Consider the following 6,051-nt stretch of genomic DNA (forward strand, 5'->3'; position numbering starts at 1 on the left):
AACAGCCTCCATCTGGAAAAAAAATCTGGCAAAGAAAATGTAGTAAGGGGCGGGGGGGGGGGCAAGGTTCTCTCTCAGATATTAACCTTTACTCTTTGAGATGTGTTCGTCCTTCAGAAGTGAGCAGCTGTCTAAATCGTTAGGAGGTTGCTGCGGATTAAGGCTAGCCAAAATACGTTCTTTTACTGTCTTAAATTTCCTCAATGTAAAATAAATGTAAGCTAAGCTGCTCTAACTGCGGATGCTGCCACTGCTTACACAGAACCCAGTTTTGATACGGATGGATTACATCCTTTCTTAAATTGATTTAATATTTGCATGTGACCTGAGAGTGTGAACACATGATACGGCACATCTTTAAGGGGAATCAGAGTCATAAGAAAGAGCTTGGAGTCCATGTGCTTCAACTAACAGCCAGGGCAGGCTGGTTCCCGACAAGGTTTAATGCTGTAGCTATGGGACCACAGGATAACTGCACTTAACTCCCCACGACTATTGCTCTACCTATTTTTGAGTTTATCATGAAAAAAAGCCTGCTGAATCTTAGCATCTTTGGGTTGGGGATAGGGTTTTCATTCTGTATCATGCAGTCCCAGTTACACAGCATTTCTGAGGCAGAGGCACTGCCCTTTTGCTCTAATCACCAGTAGTAAGGGATGATAATACCGCCTTTTGCCATCCGAGAAACTTGTTTCATTCTGCTAATACTAAGTGCATGTTTATCATAAAGGAAAAAACTCCAGTCCTGGATTTCCCGTGGGCTCATCAGCTCCATCTTTCCTTCCATCAGAGCTGAAGATGGTCAGTGATTTGCAAGATCATCCCAAAAGGCAGAAACAAGGTGAGAAGTGGTGATTTGAGTGTGCGCTAATGAAGTTCCAGCTTGTGCCTTATAGTTGCAGGCATCTCTTCCCGCGCCTTCTCTAGCAGTTTATTTATTCTGATAGAAAACATTCCTCAACTCTAAATAATTTTCTGGCCCTTGGTGACATTTTTCTGTCATTGATGGAATTTGATGTGCATTCCTTGTTATCATCAGCCATAGATGCTCTCAGCTTAGCCTCTTTAACTGTCATATAATAGAGTTGAATGAAAAAGGGCAATATTCATCCCAATACAGAAGTCTCTATGTATCCCTTGAACACCTACAACGCTTCCAGGGAATGCATGTGGCTTTTAAATGGTTGCATTGCACTGAAAGGAAACACGCTTGAGGAAAAAGGCTAGAAGGAACCACTGCATGTGGAGAAGCTGGCAACCCTCTACTTGGCCTTGCTGATAAATCTGGTTCCTTCCAGCACAGCTAAGAATTAGCCTGTGGATAGGAGCCCTCTGTTCTTCAACATCCTACATGGACCAAGCTGCAAGCAAGCAGGGATGCCCATGTTGTCCCTCCAGACCTGACCCCCTGTGCCAGCCAGGCTGTTACTGCAGAGCAGCTCCAGGCTGCAAATAGCAACAGGGAAGAAGAAAGAGTAAATGGCTGCAAGCATCCACCTCGGTTTTGAGTCCCTCCCGCTGCCTCCTCCAACCACTCCCAACCCCCAATGCCTTCTGATCCTGTACCTACAGGACGAGCAGAGCTGCAGCCAGCACAGCCCAAAACTCTGGCTAAAACAGCGCTGGTCCAGCAGCAAAAGCAATTTCCATTTTCCCAGCACAGGCTGTTTTGCAATCTCATAATTTCTTTGGACCTTGCTTAGAGAATAAGGCACGGCAGTGAATCAGCAAGTTAAAAAAGTTAACAACTGCAGCAGATAATTACAGCAACATCTTTACCTTGTAGAAACAACATCTTAAATTAGATTTCAGTTGCACATGTCAAAAAGAGGACAAGACTAGAGATCAGAAATTCAGCCTGTGTCAGTCCGGGCAATCTGCTTTGTATCATGTGCTGAACCGGCTCAGTTAAAAGGAACAGCTGGCAAGAGGCGTTTGGTTTTTATTTTTTCTCTTTTTTTTAAATTTTTTTTTTTGTAATCAATTGTAAATCAAATTCTTTCAGTTGTCTTCTACTGCTAACAAAGGCTCCCTATTGCCAGGTTAGTGTGTTTGTATCATTATTTTAAGTATTGTTTGGATGTGTGTATGACACCAAATGGTGTAATCGGCCGACTGAAAGACGGGGGCAGGGGACAGTTGTTTGCAGCTACATACGTGCAGTGCAGGCTTTGAACTTCCAGTTGCAGACTTTTATAGCATCCTTGCTATTAATTACCCTTCAGGAATTAATAATTCAATAGTCCTTCCTTCTGCTACAGCATTTTGACAACAGTGAGCGTAGCTGTTTCATTGTAGATAACAATGATAAAATACACATAATTTAATATTCTTGTTCTCTCCCAGCAAGTGAGGCAGAGGTATCCTAGCCAGTTCCCCTCCTAGCCAGCATCTGCCTTAAAGCACAGCTCCTGCAACAGCCTGGACAACATCCACGATGCTTTGGGTGTCCGTGCCTGAGTTCAGATGTCAGCTCACGAGGTGTGTCCCCGTCGCTGCAGGGCCACCGCGCAAGGCCAAGCCCGTTCCCTCTCATTTCCCTCGGCTGGAAAATCCACTGATGTCAGTGGGACTACCGAAAGTCTGTAAGTCAAGTATGGATTAGGATAAATGCAAGACTGGGTTGTGCATTTGCTTTCTGCTCACTTTCTTGTATTCCTTTTATTACTGCAGAGGCTCATGGGATTGTATGGTTTTGCCATGTTCACACCAGAAGTCAGAAGTCCCACCCATACGTGAAGGGAAATGCGATATAGGAAGTGATTATATTTACCATACAAGAAAAAAAAAAATCTCTTGTAAATCTGTCAGATGATGGACATCAGGGTACAGTAATGCAAACACAGCACTGGGATTGAGGAATGACTGGATAGTCACACTACAGAGCTTTTAGCTCCCCATACAGAACTGCCAGTGGGGTGAATAAATCCCAGGGAGTACCAAGACGACCTCACCCAGGATATAAAAGTAGCCCCGTTCTTTCCATGGCAACTGAAAATGCTGTGTTATGGCATGTGCATTAGCCTTACCCTGAGAAATGCACGGTCTGTTCCAAGAAGATCCATTAAAACAGCAACAACAAAAAATGACACAGCCAACTCGAAGCAGAGGTCAGGAGAGTACAGCTGAGACGATGCCTTGCTGTCCCTGAATTCACTCGCTGCATAGCTCAAGGAGAGCTTCACTGCAAACTCTCCCGGTTGCTTTGGGTCCTGCCTTGTCTCCTTTGGCTGGTTGATGAGAAATGTTAAGCTTCCACGCGTTACTCTGTTCACAGTGGATGTCAGCTGTTATTATTCATAATATATTGGCAACATAGAAAGAAAAAAAGATTTTCTTTGGTTAGAGAGAAAGTAACAAAATTAATAGCGTCTCTTTGTTAAAAATGAGATACCTAAACTATAATCACCAAGTTTACTTTTCTTGAGTCAGAAACCATGAATCATCCTGTAAAATCAGATCAAATTCAAGATTAGTTTCTCATGGTATTGCTGAGGAATTTCAGATATTTCCATTGGGAAAAGAGCTATTTCTTTAACCATCCCAAGGTTAGTTTGTTCAGTCCGATTTTTTCTTGTATAATGAAGGTTGCCCAAAGGTAAGGAATGTCAAGATCTAGAAGTGGAGTGCAAAAATTAAATAAAAGAAAATAGGGAGATTAGGACAAGATTAAGAGACCAAAGTTAAGCGGAGACACAAATCAGACTATTTGAGCTAGGCAGAAAGTTCATAAAAGCTTATGACTGTCTTGTTGAATACTACACAAAAATATTACAAACCACTGGCTAGAGAAGCCTTCTCCGGCCATCTGTGCCAGTTGTAAATAAAGCAATACAGAAAGTTATCTGAACACAGGTTTCACAAGTTTTTTCTATTGCGTGGCAGTCTTGCAACTGCCCAATATCTAAGACACACATTAAGGCATCCATAAACCTGCGAGATCACTGTGAATAAAATCGTGCTCTTTGCTACTAGATTTTACAGATGCCAGAACCCAAATCATTCCAAATTACTTTACAAACCAAGGGTGATATGGTCTGGGGAAAGTGGGCTTAAAATTGGGTTGTATATTGCCTTGCTTTTATACCTGCTTTTACTGAAAGCTCATATAAGAAAGCTGGGTCTAGGAGGACTTACCCTGTGGCTATGGGTCTGAGATGGGATTCCCCTGTCCCGGCTCCTGGCTGCCCTATGGCCCCAGGCTCAGCTGTATGACTCTGAAAAAGTTATTTTCACTCTCTGTTGACCCACCGGGTTGCCCTGCTGCTCAGCCATGGATGATGGTCCTTGCTCAGCCTCAAAGTTTATCCATTCTGATTTTAACACCTTTGGGCAGGAACCACCTCTTACTTCATACTCACGTGCTGCCCAGCAGAGCAGTGCCCTGTCTGCATTTTAGTCTTCTTGGGACTGTTGACTCACCAGTTCTGAACTGGTGGCACCATCGTAAAATCAGACACAGCGAGACAAGATACAGCCTGAAGAAAGCAGGAATTTTTTTCTGAATAAACTCTGAGAAATGCTGGGTTTATTGCTGTCTTTGAATTTATGAGTAGTTTTATTCCTTTCCTTCTGTTAAGGAGCTAATATCTGGTAGATGGACCAGATACAATGGGTTTTTAAGAAATGCATTTTTCCGCTTAGTCCAGCTTTGGAGGACTCCCTCAGCCGCAGAAATGTCTGTTTCTTCTCCAGCTAATATCAACCTATTAATAATGCTGGGCAGTGACTACCTTCTGTAGGCTGCTGCTGAGGCTGAGGCTACAAAATGCTGGCTCTTGACCTGGGTGTACTGGGGCAGATGAAGCATCAGCAAAGACAAGCATCCCCAGGTCCTCCAGCACGCACACCGTCAACAGCCTCATGGGGGGGAGAAATCTGTGTGCAGCACCCGTCCCACTTGGCAGCAGCCATTTCGGAGTGGCACTTGGCCCGAGGTCATCATCCACTTTCTGCCACTGTAGCAGGGAATGGCAAGAGCACCCAGATGGTGATTCACCCACCCAGCGCTGGACGCAGTGAACCACCCTTTGAAAGCAGTCATCTCCCGCCACCAGTAGCTTGAGAGGAATTACAGAAAATCAGCTTTAAACAGATGCCTAACTTAAGATCAGTAACCTTGGGTGAAATTAATCCCATCCTATGGGATCTTCTATCTCAGGTCAGTTAACCGTGTCCCATTACTACTTTCTTTTGGAATATCCTTCTAGTCATGACATATATTCAGGCAACATCTTGCCTGCTACTTGGTGGGAATTTTCTGAAGTGTATTTTTTTTTCTTAAATAAAGCCTTGAGCCAATCACACTGAATCAGTGGTGCTGAGCAATAGCAGAAAGTGAAGCTACATCTACATGGGTAGAAATTTTGATGCAGAGGGTGAATAATATTTCGAAGTGAAAAGTATCATGCTATTTTCACCTCCTGTTTTTCAAAGGAGTAGGAGGCGAGCGAGAGAAGGTGCACACTGAAAATCCTGAGTAAGATTTTTAATAATGTAGATTTCTCCCCCACTTTTATCCCCCCCTTTTCCTTCACATAGTGAGAAACTTCCCAAGGTTGCCAATGGCACTAAAACAGCCAGTCCACTTTCAGAATTTCAGTCACCTCTTAAACACTTAGAGGCTGAATTGAGTGAAAACCCGTTTTCAGAAGAGTTTCCAAGGAAGTAGAAAGTTTCCACACCCTGAATCTTGCACTCAAAGAAGTGGAAACTAGATTGTTGCTGCCAACAGTCTGAACCGTTGTATTGCAGGCTGCTGAACACTATATGCTATAATAAAAAATGTGAACATGCTTGGTGCTGTATTAAAACACACAAATACAATTTGAGAAGTTTAGCTGAACTATATATGACTTGTTTTTTATTTTTTGCTTGCATTTTCTAGGCGTAATGTTGCTTTTTAGCCACCTGATAACAAATAAATTCTGATGAAATTGCACAGCTTGTGTTTTGCAAATGTTCAAGCTTTGCAATTACAAGGACTCCTCCATAAAAAGATAGGGGGTAACGTGCCTCGTATCAAAGGCACCTGGATAAGAAAATCTGTAG

General features: G+C 43.1%; 1 long non-coding RNA gene across 1 annotated transcript; it reads left to right on the forward strand.

The window, feature by feature from the left end:
- Window positions 1-737: 737 nt before the first annotated feature.
- Window positions 738-4,440, forward strand: LOC135315922 (uncharacterized). The gene is made up of 3 exons (XR_010375415.1): window positions 738-841; window positions 2,347-2,585; window positions 2,674-4,440. It is a non-coding gene; the product is annotated as an uncharacterized LOC135315922 (long non-coding RNA).
- The last annotated feature ends 1,611 nt before the right edge of the window (window positions 4,441-6,051 follow it).

This window comes from Phalacrocorax carbo, chromosome 16 (assembly GCF_963921805.1).
Source record: "Phalacrocorax carbo chromosome 16, bPhaCar2.1, whole genome shotgun sequence".
Lineage (NCBI taxonomy): Eukaryota > Metazoa > Chordata > Aves > Suliformes > Phalacrocoracidae > Phalacrocorax > Phalacrocorax carbo.